Below are 23317 nucleotides of genomic sequence, written 5' to 3'. Positions count from 1 at the left end.
CATCCCTTGACATTTTCCAGAAGCAAGACCCAAGCAATCCTTTTCTCGCAGTACTCTGGGAAATGGGCCCAAAGATGAAAACTTTGGCCAGTTCAGAGCCCTTTGGCTCAGGGCTGCCGCTCGGAGAGAAGGGAGATGACAGTGGTGAACCGCATCCCGCTGCTCGGGGACGTCTGGACCCGAGTTTGTTCCAGACCCACCGAACCCCGTTTGATGGGACAAGAATTGCGCAACGACCACTAAAGCACGGTGAACTCCAGGACCAAAAGATTTTCCATAAATTAACATCGTCCTCTCCGGGGTGTGGATGCATAAGGGAGTTATTAGTAAATGCCATGAATTCTTGTTTTATGGGTTACCCCAAATCAGAAATGAAAATGCAATGAGATATTACTTCCAGTTTCTAATAATGTCTCCCAGACATGTCACACTTTCTTTAACACTGATAGTCAGGAAGCACCTCGTTGCTGCTGCAAAGATTATGATAACACTCCAACCCATTTTAAAATTGAGGAAAAGTGTCATTATCAAAATGTCATTCCAGCATGCATGCTGGCTGCTTTTATGTCTTTATGCTGACTTTGCTACCAGGAGAAAAACATTTTGTGCATAAGCATAGTCTTTCCAACCTGTTTCCGTCCACCGTTTCAAGTTAGTGCAGCCTAAGGCACGTCCTTGGTCTCTAAACCTGGATATGGGCCCACTGACGCGAGTGAACGCCAGCTAGTCTGCCGCAGCGGGCAGCACAGATCTCTGACCTGAGCTCATCCCTGATCCATGAACGGAGGGGCTGCGGCTGCTTAAAGGGTTCACACGCGTCACCACGGAGGCAACGCGCTGATGGGCAGGCTCCCTTGTTACGGACAAAAAACCTGGGTGCTTTTACAGCATCCCACGTTTGGCCGATCAACTCTCACCCAAGCACGTAAACCCCATCTGCCTCATTACCTCTGGTAGGGGAGGTAACATATTGCATGATTCAATGCAATGATAATGCAATAATAATAAATAACAGAATTGCACTCCCCTTGTCTTACTAGCGAGGTTCAACGAAAAGGGAAATTTTGCCAATATTGCTTGGCTGAGAAATGAAGCAGAAAGCGTTAATAGCAGAATAGTTTCTGTAGTACTTCGGAAGCTACTGGCCCTATATGATAATGTAGCAAGAACACACACAAGGCAAATAAGACTGCAGACAAAGGTATCGTTGTCTTTTGGGTGTCTGAGCTCCTCCAGCAGCGAGCAGGCTCGGTGGCGAGCGCGGATCCGTACCTGCTCTGGGAACCCAGATGGATGACACAAAAGCCATGCATCTTTATTAGCAGCCTTGTGCAGCGTCTGGAAACGGAGCGGGAAGGACTGAGCAATTATTTTGCGGTACCTGTCCCAGGGACAGGTGCATTGTGCCAGGATGTTTCTGTGGCCTGTTCAAGGCTCCCGGAGATGGATGAAAATCATTATACTTTTGTGTAGTCAGCAGCCTGACACTGATGCCACATGATCTGGCTGATGTTTTCTCCCGGGGGAATACAGACCAGAAACTTAGTGGAAAAACAAGGGCACTGCTTTGGAAATCTATTACTTAAAGATTTGGGGGAGGGGGCGGTGGCAGGTTTTTATATTTGATGACAGTTTTCAAGACTTTCTTTACCAGGTCATGTGGGAAAGTTAATAGGAATTAGTAAAAGGTGTGAATTTATAATGAGTTAGTTAAATTAAGCCATTGTAGAAACGTGCGCATTTGGAATTAAAGTGACTGTAATCTGAAATAACTTATTTTCTGCAACGTGAGGTGAGTTAAACTGAATTAAGGCCATTCGAATTCTAAGTAGGGATGTGGTCAGACATTCACTCTAGGAAACACTGTGGTTTGAGATGTTACCACCTAATAAAAACACATTCCCACACGGTTTTGCAGGGTCCGGCAGCCCGGAGGATTTCTTTTGCTGGGCTAGTAAATATGTCTCTGTTTTGAAATCAAGCTAGCAGGGAAAAGGCAAATGACCTCATTTTAAAAGTTCAGTTTACACTCTCAAAGGTGTCTGCCAGAGCAGTTAATGCTGTGGGGTGGGTGTGGGAATCAGGAGGGAGCAGAGGGGAGCATGAGGCGGGGGGATACATGTGAACAGTGAAGCCAAGAAAGAAACCAGAATGCTTTAGATGACAAAATGTGCCCAGCCGTGCGGGGTCTCCCGGGATCCCCGCAGACTCCCCGGACGAGGGGGGGTAATGCAGACTTTGCAGTGCAAACATGAAATCTGGAGCCGTTTGAATTGCAGCTTTCACTTTGATTTCATGCAACAATTGCTTGGTGCACCGAGATTTTGCAGTGATGTTCCTGCTTCCGGGAGGGTGTTAGTGATTTTATTAGCTTGGGTTTTTAAATAAATTATATGTATACACATGTAGGTATGTATGTATTATCCTGCTCTGGCTGTGTATACCTGCGTGTGTCTGCCTGATTTTCTCTCCTGTTCTTAAACATTAAATACAAAATGATCACATATGTACTCATATTCACAAACATTAACTACTAATAGCAATTACTATTATATATTAATTTTCAAGCATTGAGTTATTCCTAAATAACTGCTGATGCTATTAATCGATTTCAAAAAAACTTTCAAACCAAACTGGAATAATTTTTTCGGCGATTACTGGACGCTTACAAGTGCCAAGAGGACAGGTGATTGAGCAGGGCGGGAAGATCCTGTCACCGGCCGGGCTGTGTCAGCGTCACCCGCGTGTCTGGCCGCAGGTACAGCTCTTGCCTTTCCCCTTGCCTAGAGCAGAGGCGACGGCCCAGCTTGGGCGGCGGTGCGGAGGAGACCCCAGGCTGCAGCCCGAGAGCAGGTCCGTCGCCCTGGGGTGGAGGATCTGCTCCGGCCTTAGCGGTCCTGGAGGCTTCCCATCACTAAACTAGCATCTCCCGGGGACAAAGCCGGGAAAAGACATTGAAACCTCTTGGCTTCGTATATTTTTTTAGTTGCGTGATTATTGCTTTCGCTGCTAAAAGAACTTATTAAAAACACAAAGTCTTGCTGCGAGAGACAGCCCATGAGAAGAGGTGTATGTGCCCATAGGTGGTTTCCTCTCTTCCCTGCGTGGTCCCGTCTCGCCCTCCGGCCACGCCGCGTCCCTGGCCGGTGGCTGGCACACTTTGGGAATAGCAGGGTGTCTGCCTCCACGTTTCGCTTTTGGCTCTTAATGAAAACATATTGCTGTAGTCACCAGTTACTGCAGCGTGAGCAGACGGAAGGCTAATAAGGACATTATTGGGCAGAACATATATGATCCAGGAAGACACGTTCCTTTCCCAACATATAAACATACCGGGATGATAAAGATGTCTGCCATTCCCCGATAACTACAGGCTGTGCATCAAAGGCAGTGGCGTGGACAGTAATACCATTCCCATGACTAATGCCGCAGGAATATCTAATAGAATCAGGTCCCCAAATATCTCTTTTTTACCTGCATTTTTTTTGGCCTCATATTTGTATTCTGTCGTTCCAATATTCATTTTTCCTAATATAATTTAAAAACTTCCTGATATGATTATATTATTCATTGTATCCTATTAGTGAAAACAAAATTGCTCAAATGAACCTATTAGGACATGACAGAAAACTGCTGACATGATGGAAAGTTTCTAGGGTTCTCCTATTTGGATGCATGTAGCCATTCTTCTTTATTACTGCTGGCGCTGCCTGTCACACCGTGCGTGAGTACGGCTGCGCTGGGGCTGCCGGGGCGCAGGGGCTCGGCTGCGGGTCAGCGCCGGGCTCTGCCGAGGAAGGCGGGTGCCGCCAAGTCGCTCCTTGGCCCCTGGCGTGGTGGGTTCGTGGGGCGGGAGACCAGCCCAGCCGGGTCGGGGGCCGCCCGCAGCGGCCGTCCTTCAGGGCAGCAGTGCCTCCGGTTACCTCTATTGCAGGTAAATAAACAAACCCGCAAGACAAGTCGGAGAGGGCTCCCGGTCGAGAGGAAACCAGCCCTACAGCTCCTCCTGGTCTGCAGAAATCCCCCTCCTCAGGAGGAGAAAGCCCCACCTTTCCTCCGCCAACCGTCCTCCAGAAGAGCTGTTTAAAGCTTACCCTTCCTCGGGCATCCCAGCCCCTCGCCAGAGCCCCTGCGCTCCCCCAACCCCAGCTCTCCCGGCCCCCTGCCCCTGCAATATTCCTGCTGTTACTGACCCGCGCGTACAGATGCTGTTTGCTTCTACAAGTGCGCCTTAGCACAGCTATGGCATTTATTCTTCACTGAATTATGACAGCCTAAGGGAATTAGAGGAATTTACCTAAGCACTACAAGTTTAAGGTCCAGTTTTTTCCCCAGGTTCAAGGATTTAGAGCAATAGTTGGTTCAAAAGAGCATAAATCGAGATGCTAGCTAGCCAGTGCTTGCAGGAGGAAGGTAAATATTGTGATACCCATTGCAGAGACAGACTGAAGGTGACAAAGGAGGTGAGCCCAGCCACACAACAAACTTCTGGAAAGAGCCCATCGGCCTGAAAGTCACCCATGCTGGCTGAAAAACCTGAGAGAAAAAGGCATAGGCTGTAAAGGCTTGTGACCCCTTCATTTCCAGTGATAATGGAGCAAACCTTTCTCCTTCTTCTTCTTCTTGCCCTCTCTTTTTTTAGTATTTCAAAGACTGAAATCTGTGTTTTATTCTGAAGCTAAAAGGAAATGCACTCTGATTACAATATTACAGAAAGGCGTATTATAGTTACAGAAAATAGCAGCCATTGTGCTTTCCTTGAAAGTTGCCTTAAAAGATTTCATTTATATTTTTGATGATGAGTGAAATTTTTTACTTTAAAAAAATTAATCAGCTGTCAGTGCTGGAAATTTTAATTCTCTATTCACTAATGTTTAATAATACCATTATATAATAATACATTAAGAAGCAAAATAAGACAACGCACTTCATTTTGCTTTGGTCTGCCTTGAGGACTGGCACTTGAATCCTACAGATGAAAGGCTAATACTTTTATCCCTTAAACTACTCAGTCAGCCCCTGAAACTAAAGGACTTAAAGCAGAATAATTGGCTCTTTACAGAAGAAGAACAGAACAATGGGCTCTCTGCCTCTCAAGTTCTGTTTTGCATCTGTCTCCATATTCGTTTCTTTGTGTAAATAAATTAAATAATGTTACCTAAAGAATTAGATCACAAAAATATTCTCTCTTTACACTTTGTTCAAAATTAATTTCCAGATGGCCGTTCTCTTATGTTCTGGCCAAGGAGAAGGAGAAGATCTTGGCCCTTGTGAACCACAACCGAGGGCTGAGGGGGGAACTGTCACTTCATCTTTGTATGTATTAATTGTAAAGACGTCGCAAGCTGATGTCCATAAAAAACTACGTGAGGACAGGGTAGCATTTGCTTTCAAATATTCTAAATTTGCAGTGCTCACACAGCGAGGGGAAGCATGAGAAAATAGAGGCGCATTTGTATGGCCAGTTTTTATTCGTGTCCTGAAATCTGTAGGAGACGCTTTCGCCTGGGAGAGAGCACTTGTGCTCTCCATTTTGTTTCAGCAAGGGCAGTCTCAGGCTCCTGAATGTTGGCTGTAACTAGTGTACACTCGCCAAACCTTGATCAGGGCTCAATGCCAAGAGGATTTCATCTAGCTGAAGCAAGAATTCAATGTTCACTTGAGCTGAAAACATCCCTGTGCTGTGGCCAGCACAAGGTTATGAACACTTATGTCCTACTTAAGCCCTATTTTGAGACCGTAAATGTGACTTAAATGTTCTGCAGGCTGAATAACAATCCTCGCTCATGACAAAGGTGAGTTTCAACCCAGGACTTTAAGCATGTTATATCTATTTTTTTAGACTCCTTTTCTAAGTCGCTGCATGTGCCCGTTCTGCATTTGCTCTATTTACAAGGCTACCTTTCCTCCCCTTGGAGTTGTTCCCATCACTTCTGTGTCCACAGGCATTGCAGCTCCCTCCTTACTCACCTGATGCACCTAACAAGCACCATTGGCTTTGCCAATGAAGCTTGCAAGTTCCTTTTTTCCACAGCTATTTGCAAATCCATCATGTAGATCTTGCATGCTTGGATTGTAACTTGGCCATCAGAGCTTGTAAAATCTTTCAGCCAACAAACACGCACACATGTGCAGTAACCTTGATTTAGGATTTTAATCTTAGGGATGTTTATGTAAGCAAAGACACATTGCACATTGGTTGCCAGTGAACTTTAAACATATGTGAAAGTATAAGGGCATGTGTAACTCCAAGTGTGTGAGTAGGCTGCTGAAACTAATCTCATTATGGAGTTCCCACCCGAGCTCCATGATAGCAGCTCCGAGTGGATTATATCCATCTTCACAAGTCATAACTGATTAAGGGGCAGACGGGGAGATAGGCTGATGTTCTTGCAGTCCATCTCTGACTGCAGCAAAGGACTCAAGGATAGGAAGTCGTCACTGCTCAGATGCGGACAGCCGGGGGGGAAATGTGAATCTCTCTGCTCAGCACTCACAGCCCAGAGTTTGCCCTCATGTTAACTAAATGGGAGGATTGCTTCTTTTAGTGCACAGCTGAAAATATGCTGCATTTCTTTCTTAACAGGGCACTCACCTGGGAAATTGGAGTTCAAACCCCATCCCTGCCTTAAGAGACAGGAATACAACTCCAGATCCTTAGGAAGAAATTGTAAAAATAGAGGTGCATAGGTGCAACGTCTGCACAGCACAGCTTTGCACAGATGCTTGAACAGAGCCTAAGGAGCTCAGTTAGGTAACAGAAGCTACACAACTGCATGGTCCAGCTCGTCTATGCTTCGTACTGCACACAAGCTGGGTCAGCTATGGCTGCACGGCAAAGCCTTATGTGTACCGACAGCTTTACACAGCGATGTAGGGAGAGCCTCAGCCTCCTCTGCGAAAGCCGGCCCACTTTGCATAGATCAATTAATTGACTGGGCTGAACACGGAGTGACCCCACTGCTTCAGACTTGCAGGGTGGGAAAAGTGCATCTCATTGGGGGTCCCACAAATATTTCTGTATTTCATGCAACTCGGGGCAGGAGAGCCTGAAGGACGTGGCAGAGTCTCCTGTGGGCTAGCGGGCAGGCACTGCCCGGGGACTCCCACTCCCCAGGGCAGAAGAGGGATCTGAAGCTGCCACATTGCAGACTCCTGGGGTATGGTTGTGGCTTTTCAGGATCAGGCGTGTTCAGTACGCATTTGCTCAGCTGGGCTGCCTAAGGGGCAGAACATCTGCTTTGGGGATCCCGTCAAGGTGGAGGCATGATCCGAGACCCACCAAGGCTTTGGTAGCTCCCCAACAGATGAAATCTAATTGCCACAGCTTTACCAGGGAAAAATTTGGTACGAGGAAGGCTCCAGTGCTCCCAAGTCCAGGCAGCAGCTGAACAAGAGTGTGTGATGCTGAACGGCTGGGGCTGGCCGAGTCCGGCTCCAAGTCATGCCTAAGTCACTCTTGTGAGCCAGCTTGTAACACGAGTCATTTTGCAAGCCCAGAGCTGGTGCAGCTGACAGAATCACTGTCATACCCCTCAGACACGTGAGGCAGCAAGCCGACCGATGGGGTTGCCGGATTTCCTTTAGAAGTGACCGCTCGAAATCTCCATGAAGTTTATGCTCTGCCTTATTTTCTTATTTTCTACCCAGAGGCAATCAGACATGTAAACCGGTTTGCCTCTGGCTGAAGTCAATGTGTGAAAATGGTTTACACCATCAGAAGGATTGTTTTTGTCACCCAAAGAAGATAATTAAACGGTGCAGAATTTGAAACCGGTCTTCGCTGCTTTCTTCTGCTTTTCCTCCTGCTCACATCAGTTTAGCACTCAACTAATTATAGGCAATTTCTTTCGTGACTCTTCTTAAGCTTAGAGATGACCAAGGCCCCAAAGACAAGGGAGCACAGTTCTCTCTTGACACCAAGAGGTCTTGGGGTTTTTGTGTGTCTGGTTTTGTTTCTTAGCTGGATGTGAAATGTAGCTGCTTTTTCTGGCAAAAACTTTCCAAACAGGATGCTCGGATAATCCGAAAAGGATGCTTCCCCCCGCTTCCCCTCACGAACGAGGAGAAACAGAAAACAGGCTGTGTACGAGTGAGGAATCTTAATGGCTCCCAAATGTCTTGACACCGAAAGCCCTTCACACCTGGGGAGCGGACATCAAACATCTCCGCCGGGCTGGTGGGCACCCGCGTCCGAGGGGCTGCACCCAATGCGCTTCCTCCCGGAGAGCTGCAGCGCCCGCAGAGCCAGGATGCACCTCGGTGCAGCTTCATAACATCTGTTACAGATTTAACTAAATAAAACCTGTTTGTACAATAAAATATTGAGCCTACATTCACTTATTATTCACAGGGAACCATAAATATTCATAGTAATTTTCTCCCACTCCTTTTGGGATTTCTTTATGTTTAGTGTCTCCCATTTTCTTCAAGCAACCAGGGCTGTTGTGTTCCCTCTCCCTCCCTTTGGGCTCCTTACGCTGCTCAGGTGCTTTTAACAGCCACTCTGGGTACCGTGAGGAGCGGGCTCCATGCTCAGCCGAGGAGACGTGGTGCTGAGGCTGGACCCAGCGCCTGCGAGGTGCTGAGCTGCCGTGCTGTCCGTGAAGAGGCGTGTATCCCCCTCCAGCAGCCCCGCAGAGGGGGTACCGGGGGCCACCTGCAGAGACCTCAGCCATGGGAGCCCCCTCCCCAGGCAGAACCGCGTGTTGCATGAACGGACATGCTGGAATGCCGTGGGGGAGCTGCTGGGAGGATAAATCAGGCACTAGCTACAGAGACCAAGTCTTCACAAAGTGCTGGGTGCCTGGTGTCGGCTCTGGGACCCCCACCATCCACCCGTGAGCTCGTCACACCTTCAGCCTGTCCAAACCGTGGGTGAGACCATGGCATTAGATACCGGTGTCCTTCCTGCTTCTATGCCACTGGTAAGTGACTACCGGGTCTCCCTGACGGCGCGCTAAAACAGGAGTAAGCATGCACAAATATAAGCAAAGTAGCAATGAAATAATCAGGTAAAGCAAAGTGACACACCCTTAGGGAAAAATGAGGGGCTGTGACAGCCTCACTGAGTACGGACAGAGTCAGGGTGCACTAACGTCAGCTCCAGGGACCTCCCAAAACCCCCGGGAGGCCGGGCAGGCTGGCCGTGGGACAGCAGTGCCGTCGGTACCCACCACAGGATGGTGATGATGGTGGAGATGGCGATGGTTTCCCAGGGCAGCGGTGGTCCAGGCTGGGGCCTGGGATGTCGTGAGGCATCCTCAGCCGCAGCAGGGCCAGGACCTTTCTGCTCTTTGACAAATATCATTATCTACCTGTCAGGCTGTGCCCTTCGGTGCAGCCGCGCAGATCCTGTCCGATGTCCAGCTGCGCTCCTCAGACCCCCACCAGACAGGGATGCGCAGGTGGCTCCCGCTGAAGAAATGGAAGTTGCCTGGGTGGGAAAGCAGACAGGAGCACAGCGCTTTTCTGAAAGGCATGTATCTTTAAATTCAGCCTGTAATGAATGCAAGGAATTTTTTGATATTAAAAAGAAGTAGAAATTCAGCTCTGAAACCCAGATTTCTAGAGGTCTAAATCTGAATTCCCTCTGCTCAAATGCTTCTGTAATATTACTTGATTTCTCCAAAGCAATCTGACGGCATGTGAAAGTTATTCTTATTTTTACCCTTCTTACCCATATGAAAAAGGAAACACAGTCCATTTGCTGCAAGCCCCTAAGCATCTGCTGATTTGTCAGTTTTATTTAGTTAAAATGCATTCACTTTTGCTGCATAGGGGACCATTTAGACAAGCTAGCTGGAGAAAATTAGTTCTACTTTACCAACATTAACTACCCTGATTGTACATTAATTAGGATATGCTTTGTGACATATGATATGTCCTCTTACAAATATTTTGGGAGTTAGGCAGTTCTGACAATTTAAAATTAGTATGGAAGGGGTAAAAATAGTGTTTGCTGGGAAAAATATTACTGTACCTTGAGAATGTAGATGCTGTGGGCATTTTGTGTATGAGTGGATGTTTAATGTTGTTTCATTGTTTTTGGTTTTGGCTCCTTAATGAAAAATTCAGTCCAGTTACACTTACTGTGTGAAGTAACCCTACAGTCTCTGAGAGCAGCAGAACATGATGTTATAACCCACCTTTCTTTCCCAAATCTTCCCAACCAGACAGAGCTGCTACTAATTTGCCAGTTCTCTAATCCGGGAGTATTTCCTGTGAAAGTGTCCTGGTGAAAGGCTGAAATCAGGGCACAGCTGCTGTTCGGGAGCATGGACCAGCCGGCCGACGTGATCCAGTATCTCCCCACCACCCAGAGGTGACCCCAGTGAGAGAGGGCAGGTGAGAAGGTGTATGCTCAGGAAAACCTGGTCCGTATCACACTGGGGCACAGGGATAATAAATTTATTTATAAAAGTTGTACAGACTCTCCTCTTCCTTAGCTGCACAGCCCTGCCTCACTCTAGCTGCAAGCTGAGCGCCGTATTTTTGGTATGCTCAACTATTGCTTGTCCATCAAAATAGCCACAAACTTGGATGTGATTTTCCCTCTCCATATGGTGTCTGCAAAATATAGCTGCACTGAGGGCAGTACGGCTTGGGAGTTTATAAGGGTTAGTACTGCTCAGCTCCCAGCTGATCAGCTGCTGGACCTCCTGGGTGGAGATGGGGACATGAGCTTGGCTCCTGGAGGCTTGGCTAAGCAGGGCTTAGACAGGCTTCCTCTTAAAATGTGGCAAGAGGAGTGTGGGCTGCTCGTGGCAGCATGTTGCTTGAGGTCCCTCCAGCCTCTTCACGGTGGCAGAAGTACCTACACCAGCATCTTGTACCGCTTGAAGGAGCTGTTGGTGAGAGGGAGGTTCAGCAGCCAGCGGCGGGGTGAGCTAAATTCCCGGGTGTGACAGCCCGGCCGGGGTGCAGAGCACTCCGCCAGCTTGTTGCTTTGGTAGGGGTGGAATCTGCCCCACAGCCGGCCTCGCGTGGGCACCCGGATCAAGAGACGCTTGTTGCAATGAAATGTGGGCAAGCATGGCACATGGGAAAGGGAGCTGGTCTATGCAGCTACAGTGCTGTGCAAAGAACTTTTACAGTGATTAAAGGTGTATTAATATTTTTTATAATCCTCCTTCTTGTTGTCTGAAATGAAACAAGCGCATCTGCCTATTCATACGTTGAAACACAGAGGTGTAACCACACTGGCTTCTGCCAAAATATCCTTATGTGAGAAATTAGATGGTATTAACTGTTTGGAGCCTCACATAACATTTCGTCCACTGTTTTTCTAATATTAAGGAATTAAAAGGCGATTTTCCCATGGCAAATATTTACCCTGACCATCCTTTTCAAAGCTTCTTTTTGCAATGAGGGAGAACACTGTGCAACTGGCTTAGAAAATGTCAGCATCCATCGGTAATTTAGGGGACCTGGCAGCCCTGGTCTCAACATCAGCTCCCACAGATCCTTCTCCCATCGTTTCAGCCCTTTTTTTCAACATCGCCTGACTGTGAACAAAGGGCTTCAAGGGTCTGGTGAGCCATGAGTTATTTGCAAGCAATATAAAAGTAGTGATAAACCTTTAAAAACAGCTGTAGAGCATTTACCACATAAAACAAATAGATATAAAACATGCAGGGATTTTTTTTTTTCTTTACATGCATGCTTTTTAAAGCAGAAAAAGCCTGCCTAGGTAGCTGGCCTTTAAGCCTTCAGTTAATTGAACAAAGATTTTAAAATTGTTCAATTGGTTTCATTAGGAAGTGTGTAATAGAATAATAAAGTAAAACAAATGATATAAAGCAGACCCACTAATTAGCTCTACATGATTGATACAGCTTTGGACTAGGCATTTGATCTCAAACAAAATGCAGTTCCTTGTTAAGAGGATTTTTAATTGATGTGCAGAGAGGTATTAGATGATGTTGGAAAATAATTACTCAAAAGCTATTCATGCATTTGGCTGAACATAACAAATGAAGTTTGGGCTCTGGATCTGGCGGAGTGGACACATGCTAATTAATAATGAGAGGAACAAGAATCTTCCAGTAGTTTTTAACCCAGTGTTTACTAGGAGATTGCTTCGCAATTATGCACTATAATGAGGTTGTCATCTAAACAAAATCAACATTACTCAGATGTCATTTGAGATTGCTAAATGTTGCAGCCCCATATATACGTTCAATTCTTTTTACAGATGGTAATATGTTATTAATCAGCAAGAGCTGCTGCTAGCTATCCAGCTGCCATGGGCGTTCTGGTACGAGGGGACATCGACACTCCTCTCCTCGTTCCAGGCTGTAAAACATAATGTCGCCGGAGCGGCGGAAATTCTAAAATTTATTCCAAAAATCCTAAGCCTAGGTGTCTGTTCACCAGGGAAGCCAGAGGGATTTACATACTCCTCCTCTGCAAAAAGCTGACAAGTGGAAGTCTGAGCCGCCCTTCGCGGGGGAAGCATTGGCCGGGTGCTGCTTGTCCAGCCACCTCTGCTCCGCTCCTCGGCTGCCCTGGTCCACAGCCCTCGCTGCCCCGGGGCCCTTTCCCACAGCCGTGGGGAGGGGAGGGGAGGGAGGGGAGGGGAGGAGAGGGGAGGGGAGGGGAGGGGAGGGGAGGGGAGGAGAGGAGAGGAGAGGAGAGGAGAGGAGAGGAGAGGAGAGGAGAGGGGAGGGGAGGGGAGGAGAGGAGAGGGGAGGGGAGGGGAGGAGAGGGGAGGGGAGGGGAGGAGAGGAGAGGAGAGGAGAGGAGAGGAGAGGAGAGGAGAGGAGAGGAGAGGAGAGGAGAGGAGAGGAGAGGAGAGGAGAGGAGAGGAGAGGAGAGGAGAGGAGAGGAGAGGAGGCCAGCCAGCGCTGAGTTTACCCTAGCTGGCTGTACGCAGTCCCCGCAGGTTCGATTTGAAGTCTCTTGGCAGGGGTAGTGGGAGCTAGAAGCGCTGCACGCCATGCGGTACCCGTCCCCTCAGCAGGCTGCAGTCTCCAGGGCTACCGATCTGGCACTGCCACCAGCGCTGAAATCATAGCAGTTTAAAAAGAAAATAATGTACCTCCTAAGAGCCAGTTGCTTAGGATTCAAGCGGTCTATTTTTTCCCTCTGCCACTCTTTGCTCTAACATCTCACTGCCTTTGCAGACTCAGGATGCAGCCATGCGTCCTGAAGATAAATTTCTCCTCCCGCGGAGTGGCAAGGGCTCGCGGTGGACTGTTCCTGCGTTGAGTGGTTCTCGCCATGTGTTGGTGGGAAGGCTGGTGTCGGCAGGTGGCTCTTTCATCTCATGCCGATGTTGACGAGTTCCGATTCAGATTCCTGCAGGTATTAGGCGGTTTTGACTGTCACCCAGTTCTCCTAGCGCAAGGGCTGTGGGACTCGATGGCTCAGGGGTGACATGAGGGTCAGGGCTTGGCGTTTAACTGATGTCCTGCCATGTGAGTTTCTTTCATCTTCTGGCTATTTAAACAAAGGGATTTGATCGAAATTATGATGTCTTCCTTCACCTTTCTGCTGTGCCTAGCACAATGAGGTGTTGATCTTGACTGGGGCTTTTGCAGGATACCAGACTGGCTACGGCATCCTCTTATTCTATGGAATATTTGACAGTAAAGATAGTATAACCAAGTGGGCAGGATCTGCTTGTCTTTTCACGTCTTTCATTCATCGGTTATATAAACTCTGCCTTCTTTTCCCTTTGGAAAGACAACGGTATTGGTGTCCGCGCTTGTGAAGCCCCCCAAGGTCTCTGGAAGAGCAGCTCGAGGTGAGACGTTCTCGTTCAGGAGGTGGCATGCCCGCTCAGCTGGCTGGGCTGGGCTGGGCTGCTGAAGAAGTGCTGGAAACAGTTTAAAAAAATCCACAACATCTTTGAGAGTTCAATGTACCTCTGAATGTTGTGATGCCTATTCTTTATCTCTTCCTTGGAAAAAAAGCTAGATTTTAGGAGTTGGGGTTTTTTAATTTATTTATAGAAAACCCTCTAAAATACCTTACATATTTTCAGATACAGTCATTTTTGTTAAAGTCAGTAGCCACTTTCCAAATAGCTTTTTCTGTTGATTTTTTTTTCCGGCAGCTTTATCAAGTACATTTTCAAGTTGTATTTTTATCTTACAGTACTTCCAAAAAGAAACAAATACTTATTTTTTAAAATCATTTTTATGCCTTTATTCTTTGGAGACCAATTCATTTCAGATAGAGGCTTTCTACTTACACAAAAGGTAGTACAGTAAATGGCCCAATGGGCTAGTGATATTTATTATCAGGTAGACCTCGGCCCTGTATAGGTAGGAAATGAGGAGAAGGGGATTTGTGTCCGTTGTTCAGTGGGTATCACCGAGGGGACTCCCTGGATTCATCAGCTTGTGGCAATTCTCTTCATTGATGAAAATGACTCCAGAATGATGTAATAGGTCTCCACTATTTCTCATTTCCACATACATTTCAGGGACATCATCTTGCCAACAACAGCGTATTAATTCTCAAGCATTCTTGATCCCTTCAGAGGCCTCCCCCGAGATGCTGGGGTGATGCCTACCCATAATAAGGAACAATGAATAGACATTTGGAGGTTCAGTTGTGTAAATACTGTCTTCAGTTTTTAAAATCCACCTGGTTTGGGCCTTCTTTGTCTAAATAATGCTGTCCTGTGTCTCGAAAACATGCTCCATCCTCCCAGAGATGAAATGGGACACTTGGAGAAACGGAAAAATAAATCAGCAGTATCTGATTTGAACTTCCATCAGTAGGAGTATGTGGAAATATTTTCTTCCTCAGTTCTTCATTAGGAATGTCAACAACATTAAAAAAAGAAAAAAGATGACTGTTTTGGCTGAGACTTACTCCTTCATTTTTTATCGCTGCTTATGTGACTTGGTAGTAGCCTATTGCCACATCCAATGAGAAAAACTCCTCACAGGCCTCCTAACATAATGCTAGCGCTATGTTAGGTGCACTGGACCCGACCTGGTGAGGATGAGAAGCACCGTGAGAAGATCAGCTCACGTGGGGCTCACGAGCAGTAGACGCTGTGCCAAAGGCGTGTCTAGTTTGCAGTGATGCCAAACCAGGTGTAGCTTTGCTGAACGCCTTGAAGTAGCTGTGGATTTACACCAAGACTGAGACCTGGTTTTCGGTGCAAAGTGCAGGCACTAAACAATAGCCCGTTTCTGCAAGATGTTGGTGTTTCTTTTTTCATTATGCAGTGCAGTGTCACTCGGTGGTCACGAGGACAATCCCCTGAGAATGACTTCTCTTCCGCGGTTGCATCAGCAGCGGTTGCAGCAGCAGTAGCAGCAATATGTACTTTTATCCTTGGAAACTCTCAGAGCTGAATCCTCTGGGTCCTGCTGGTCCTTATAAAACAAAGCAAGTCTTAAAACTTTGCTTTAAAATTGCTCTTTACCTTTATAGACAAAAGTAAATTTACCTTTTAATAACTTAGCTTTTGATTTAGAAGTATCGAATGAGGAATGAACAAAACCAGACTTATTTCCAAAAATCACTTGAGGTTTGGATGCTCCATTTCTGTTGTTGTATGTTGTGAAACACCTTGAGCAGGCTGGACTTCCAGTCTTGGTAAATGGTCTTTAAAAATCTTTTGTTCTGGCACCTGAGTTTGGCCACAGAGGTGCCGGGTCACCCCAGCTCCTGGGCCTGTTTTGGAAAAGGTGCATGGTGGGCGTCATTTAGACGTACACTCAAAGAGGATCTTTCCTGGGGCCAAGTTTTATTTTCAGAGTACATTCGATTAGCGATTGTCAGGCAGCACGCTAAACGAAATTTCTTCCTTGCTATTTTTTAATTGCGTTCCAGTTTCTACATTTGCCCCCACACCAACACACGCGTGTACGCATTTAGGTGTGTGTGCCCAAATAAACCAGCCTGTCAGAAAAAACAAAGAGCCCCTAAGCCAGTGGCGCAACGGTCTGGCTGGCTGCGCGGGGAAACGTAAGCTGCGTTACAACCAGGAGCCTGTCGTTCACAGGACTGATTATTTAAGACAACTGTTGTTCCTGCGTGCAATCCTGTATGCGCTGTGCAAATTACATTACTAATTTACTAGCTGGCCAAATGTCACTCTTTGGTAATGCGCCGCATTCCCTGTAGCTCCAGACAAGCCGCTCCGCAGCATCCCTCTTTGGGAGAGAACTTCTCGGTTGATTCGGAGAGCGATGCCAAAAGTCTCACTTTTCTACTTCAGATAAATTACTCTGACACTTCACAGCCATGGCTTTATATTTTTACTTAAATGTGTGTTTTGTGGGTGAGAGTGCGGCGTGGTTTGAACAGTTGTCAGAAGTTTTATTTTTGGAAAAAGACAGATAGTATTTTGTGAGATAATTAAGAGTTTGTGAAGTTTCCTCGAGAAATGAAAAAGGCCCAAACCATCATCTTCTGCTCATATATGCATTTTACACTCAATTCCTCATTTGCCACCTCCTCCTCCACTAGTTTATAAATCTGTTAATTAATGGTGTTTATTCTCCTCTCAGCCTTGCCTGAGAAATGGTTTTATGATTATATTATTAGGAAGTGATGATAACATATGTGGGAAAAGGTATTTTTTTGTATGTGGGCTTACAGATCGCTATGGAAACAAGCAAATATTTGCAGACCTCAACTACTGATTAATACCTACTGGTTATTTTGGCTTTATAAAGTTACTGTCTGGAGGTGAAGAATTTCTTGCGAGCGGTTCTCTATGACAATTTATTTACATATGTAATAGTCTCATCAGAAATGACTCCGGTAATTTAAGGCTCCATCACATTGTAGCAGTTTCTGAAACAGCGATTTTATCAGCGTGTGATTGAAACACAAGCACTAAGCATTATTTTTAAACCCTTTGGTTCACATTTCAGCGAAAAGAGTTTTATTACAAAAATATTTCTCCCTGAAGGGAGGGATGCAGATACATGCACTGACTAATAGTGTGCTATTAAAGTAGTACTGACTGCCAGCAGAACTGCTTGAACAGAGGAACTCAAGCAGAGCACTGCAGAGGACTTTGCCAGCAATGCGAGCCGTGGTCCATGCCCCCGTCTCTACAACGCGTAGCACATCGGGCGCCCTGAACCAGACCTGGGGTTGGACACAGCGGTAATTAACGTCGAGGATACACCTAAGCGTACGGAACACTGACATCGAGTGACGACGGGGGATGATAGGAGAGAGGGACAGGTTTGTCTCGATGTGTGAAACTCTTTACACGAGTCCTACAGAACTTTCTAGAAGAAGAAACGTTCTTCTGCATGAGCTGTTGGACTTCTCTGTTGGAAGAAAATCTTTATGAGCTGGGTTTGCAGGTTATAAACCCACCACAGAATTCTCTCAGATAGCTAGAAAGTATAAAAAATAAAACTTTGGTTAGTAAATTCTTTACTCTGCACACATCTTTGTCTTTCTAAAGAATCTTAAATTCTCACCTCTGCAGTCTTCCAAAAGAAAAAGAAAATAAAGAAATAGATTTGGTTTCAGATTAGAATGGTTTTGATTCCCAGGGTGCTTTTGAAAATGGGATTTGAGCTCTTTAATCATATTGGTATTAAAAATACTGTGGTAGATGGACAAAATGTAATACTAAATGTCCCTCTTACTGAACTATTAACATGGCCAATACAGAATTACTAATCTACTTTATATTCTTGCTTAGTGTGTGGAGTCATAACTCCACACTGACTCATGTCTTCATGAAATCTTTTTCTTTGGTTCTGTATAAATTTATGGTTGTTCAAAAGAGCCAAGTGGGCAGCACCAGAAACTCAGCCCTGCTGTGTTATGTGAAGAAGGGATGTAGCACAGCAGAGACCAACATCACACGCAACGCAGCCACCTCAGCAGCAATCCAGCCCAACTCCTTGGAGATGTCCATTAGCTCAAGGGTACCAATCCCTCTCCCTTTGATCCTCATACCAAAATATCCGCATGTGCTGAACCACCAGACACATACCACAGTCCTCCCAGACCCGGAGAAATGAGAAAGCAGAAGCTCCATGCGTGGTCTGATAGCAACAGGCTGGCGTGCAACCACTTCCACCATGCCCACTGATGTCCACCGGTGTCCACCAGTGTCCTCTGTGGGTTCTTGCTGGCTTACTTCCCCCACAGCTGGAAATCAGGATTAATCAGCAGCTTCTGTGCACGAACAACCTCCTTATAACTTTGATATGAAAGCTGCCTTCAGATTTCTTGCAGCCTGGCCATGGCTCAAGAGCCAGAGGTTGGCCACCCATGAACTATTTCTTCAAGACAGTTGAGACGGGCTGTGGCGGGGGGCAGCGAGGCAGAAGGAAACACAAAAGGTAGTAAGTGAAGGCATGGTGATCTGCAGGGCCTTGGGGCATCTCTCTGAACATCTGCAGTCACCTCGGGCAAAATCCTGTCCCTACTGAAGTAAATGGAAAATTTGCCGCTGACCTCGAAACGGCCGCAGTTTCGTCGGGGTGCTGCCGGGCTGTGTGGCACGGTGTTGCGGGGTGGGCACGCTGCTGCAAGACGGGGCTTTGCCCCACCACGGGCACCTTGCTGGGGCCTCTCCACCCGGGGCAGCTCGCAGAGGTTAGCAGGGCTTGGGGGTGTCAGCACAAACAAAAAGGGGGCAGAAACGCCGGAGAGAAGAAGGGCCAGAGGTCCATGGTTTTCCCTGCTCTGTTGTTTGACGGTGAAATTTTTCTCCAGGGAAAACTTTATTTTTAATCCAGTTGGGTTTCACAAGTGAATGCTTTAATGGTTGTGCCCAAGGTCCTTAGTCAGTCTTAATCTATGTTACAAAATCAGCAAATGTGGCAGTTGACCAGAGGTCTGTCTGAGGGAGACTCACGGCTGAAATGGCAGAGGCGCTGAACTGGGACGGCGCTGAACTGGGACGGGCCACGTGTGCTGGTAGCCCCAAAACGCTGTCAGCTGCTACTGGGGTAGCAATCCAGCAACTCGGGTATCGTTCAGCAGGTCGATGTATGGAGCACGTACATGCCAGGGCATGGCTTTGATTCCTTTTACGTCCTGGCTCCTCTCTCTTTGCAGAGTTTGTGAACAGCTTACGCAGTCGCTGAGGTGGTGGCCTGAGAGCCAGTCCTTGAGAAAGCCCAGGGCTTACCTCACTCGATGAGTGTTTTCATTTTGCTGTGGATATAGCGATGCTTTGCCTCTTCATCTCGCTCTGTGGGTCTTGACCTGTTTTGTAAGCAATACATCTGGTCTTCAAATAGCCCTGTGAAGAAGTAGATACCCTCCCCTCTGCACAGAGGAGAAAACCACAACAAGGGAAGGATAAAGCCTAAAGCGTGTTGTTGGTACCCAGGGCGTCGGATATTTCTGCAGCTGAACTGCAGGTTCAGAAACCAAAGTACGTGGTTAAACATATAAATCTACATCATGTTTGTAACTATAGCATGAGTGACTTTAATCATACAGATATTTATTACGTAAATAATACTGTAACAATATATCTGATGATTTATCCCTTCATGCTGACAAATTACCCCTAAGTGACTTGCCTGAAGACACTCATGAAGTCCAGGGAAGAGCACAGCCTGGGTCTCCTGAGTCCCAGTCCCGCGGATTGACTGCAAGAATATCGTCTTCCAGTCAATAGCTCCATCAATCACCGTTTGAGTCAGCTTGATGGTTGGCTTTCTAAGGCCATCCCTGATGATTTATTCCGACCCTTCTCTCTTCGAAAGCTGGCAGCCTCTGACTTGTCAGACGTTTGCAGAGATGTGCTCTTTGCCCATCGGCACGCGCCCTAATGCTCACGCAGCGCAGCCTGGTGCTTGCGCTGCTGCTCTCACGCAGGCGGATGGCGAGAGCCCTCCTGGAGTGACCTGCGCTCCGATGTGTCCGTACCCGTTTCTCCTGGGCGACAGCAGTGAGTAGAGCTCCTGCCACGACGCAGGTGACGGGGCAGGACCGGTGGAGGGAGAAGAGAGGATGAGCAGCGTGTGGCGGGCGCTGGCCGGGCGAGCACGGGGCAGCAGCTCCGCAGATCTCCGGAGGGACACGAGTGAGCAGAGGGTGCTGCTGAAGGCAGGGGACAGCCTGAGGGACGGGACAGGCGGGCCGCGGCTCTGGCCAGCAGTGATGGCAGCCTGTCCTCTGCCGGACCCTGCCGAGGGGTGGGCTGACGCTCCCCCCAGCCGCAGCCCAGCTGCTCCGATTCCTGGCGATAAGGGAGGCACGCAGAGGCTGCTCCTGCTCCGTTTGGGCTCAGCCATTCCCTCGGGGCTGCCAAAGGGGCCTCAGCTCCCAGCTCCAGCGGCGTGCAAGCCCCCCAGCACACACGTGCACATGGGTGCTGCCGTAAGGGAGGGTGTGCCACAAGCCCCTCAAATGGATTTTGGGAATATCGATGCCAGTTCTCTATTCTATCCTCAGTCCCACTGCTTTATCCCTTTTCCCTCTGCTTTATCTGCTGTAGTCTGGCATTCTGCTTGTCAAAATTGTGCTTCTCGTGTATCATCTTCTGCTACACAACTCCCATAATTCATCTTTATTCTCCAGTTTTCTGTCTCCTTTCCTACTACTACTACTACTTTCCTACTACTCAGGATTGCTTTTCATGTGGTAATTTTATTTATTTTCACACTTGTGTTTTCTTTTATTTATTACTCCTCTGTTAAAAATCACTTGTGTTAATTTTTCTCACACTAATGCTTTTAAAATATGACATCTCTGTGCATGCCCTTGCAAAAAAGGTAACACAAAGCTGAAGTCAAAGCATCGATGGTAGGATTTTCTCAGCATCGGTCTCATTCTGCTCATTCTGAAATCAATGAGACTGAGTTAGGCTAATGCTGAACAATTCTTGGGAAAAGAGTGCCTCTGACTGTTGCAGTAATACCACACGGTGTGCTTAGCAGATTATTAACAGTCCCAGCTCCTGAAGACAACTGACGATAAAAGCATAAGGGATTTTAATAATAGCGGGGTAGACCTTCAACATATGACCTCAGGAGACCTTGGAGAAAGAAGGAAAATTCAAAGAACACAACATCGTCCTGCCTGGAATCCTGCAAGTGTGTGGACGAGATACTCCAACCCAAGATAAGATAAGATAAGACAACCCCAAAATCCCAGTTAAAACACTTGGCCGTACTGGGTGTGCAAGTTCCCACCTGCTCTTTGGGGTGCAGGATCAATTGGCAAGAGCTGGCCAGGGATTTTTTCCCAATAGAAACTGGTCTTCTTCCCTTTTACCTCCTCCAGCAGACCTACAGCGTCCCAAAGAAGAGACAAATTCTTTACATAGGAGGTGCCTAACTTGTAGCTTTCTTTTTTTCAGACTTCTCATGGAAAATACTGCACGTTCATAGCAAGGAGCCTGGAGGTTTGTCCCGGGGACGTTCAGGAGCTGTGGCAGCCGCTGTTGGGGCATACATGCACAGCCTTTATCATAACAGGGCGGCCCTCCCACCTCTCTCTCCATTGCACCTCTCTCCCCTGTCTCTCCCCATTGCCTCTCTTATCTCTTCCTTCCGGCAACGATCACGTGTCTGCTCGCAATGCCCTTCACCTGTTTCTGCTCTTGAATCAGCTGGTGCTCATTAGGCCACCTCTTAATTCTTCTCCACATCTCCCCCTTTTTTGTTTATGATTTTGTAGCATTGCCAAAGTCCTATCCGAAACTCCCGATTCCAGAATTCTTCTCCACAAGCCGGCATCCTGGAAAACCCACCTATTCCCGAATGCCACCTGGGCTGTCAGCGAGGGCCGAACAAGCCCTGGTGAGGAAGGAAGCCTTTCCCTGGATTAATCCACTGTTAAGTCTTCACGATTATTATTCTGAGTGCCAAACGCAGCCCTGAAGGAGGATCAGTTATACCTTCTGCTTCCCCACTTGCCTCTGTGTACATGCATCACAACATTGATAATAGCATCAGCTTGGTATTTTACTTAGCAATGGTCTGGTTCCCTGAATGAAGCAGTCTCCAGCTTCTTCATTTCCTCTTCTTAGTAACCAGATTATTGACTTGTAATTTGTCACAATGATATAGCTTGGTTACTAAATGGGAAATGTTTAAATCAAGCAGCAATTAATGCATTGTAAAGCACTTCAGGTAATTGTGTAATAAGCAGCACATTACCTAGAGTAGTAACACATTTTACAGCTAAACCAGCAGGAAAAATAATGTTTTTTGCCAGGTTATTTTAGGGTGTGAAGCATGCTGTTGTGGAAAGGCAGTGTGAATCCACATTATGCAGAAATCAATGGATACCCATCTTTTCAGGCTACAGCAGGAGCTGTGTGACAAGGGCACAGCATTTTTCCTAATCAAGCAGGTTATGTGAAAGCTAAGAGTCAAGCTGAGCTTGCTATATCCAGCTGTACTTTGTTTGCTACTTAATGGAGCAGGTCATAGTTATAACACCCCAAAGAAATCAGCTCGTCTCAGCCTGAGGAGCACAGAGAAAGTGTTGGAACTCCAGCAGCTCTGCATTAAATCACTCCTATAGGTCATCTGCAGAGAGAGGACTCGAGGAAATAATAAACCAGCGTCGTTCTGCTGCTGGTGCTTAAGGCTCGGCCCCAGGGGAGGCAGTCTCGGGGTTTAGGTTGGGGAAAGCAATATGGCTAAAGAAACTGTTATTTATGTATTGTACAGTCCTTGGCAAACCATCAGACACCGGGCCTGCAGCTCCCCCTCCTCGGGCAGAAGGAAGAGCAGTTTGTAAAGCAGGTTGGCGTGGATAAAGGGCGATGTACAGCCTCTGCCGTGAGAGGACCCGGGGCCCTTAGCAGTGGTGGGGCTCTGCAGGGCTGCGCAAGCCGGCGATGGGGACGCGTTTGCCACCGCAGGGCAATGTCAGGCTGTACTAATCCTGCTCTTCCAGGAGCTGGTCGTGACAGGCAGTAAAGCGTCTGCAATGAGGTCCCCAAAGCTTCCCCCCGTGTGGATTGCTCTACGCAGCACCCGTGTTCTTGCCGGCTCCCAAGTGTTCCTTAAGATGGAAGATGGACCCAATTTCAAGGACAGCAAAGATGGTGGGGGGAGAGAGAATCCTTAACTCCTCCCGGCAGTAAATGGCACTGTGGGTAGGTAAAGCACAAGCTGATCCTTTGGTTTTCAAGGAAAATCTTCCCTTTTTAAAAAAACTGCGTTTCAAAGAAATACTCCTGCAAAGTATCATATTTGGCCTTCCTGAAGAATCATTCCAGTTCTGGGACTTTAAGAGGAAAGAATAACACGTACATCACGTCCGCTCCTTTCATGGTGCTCCCAGGCAGCTGCTGACCAAAGAAAGTGCTAACCATCACGTTTGCACCTTTAACTTTGAAACATGCTGATCACATTTTTCTCCTTCTGCCTTTTTCTCTCAGCTGCTCGTGTAT

The sequence above is a fragment of the Calonectris borealis genome, chromosome Z (genome assembly GCF_964195595.1).
Source record: "Calonectris borealis chromosome Z, bCalBor7.hap1.2, whole genome shotgun sequence".
In the NCBI taxonomy this organism is placed as follows: Eukaryota; Metazoa; Chordata; class Aves; order Procellariiformes; family Procellariidae; genus Calonectris; species Calonectris borealis.
This window is presented reverse-complemented; position numbering follows the sequence as displayed.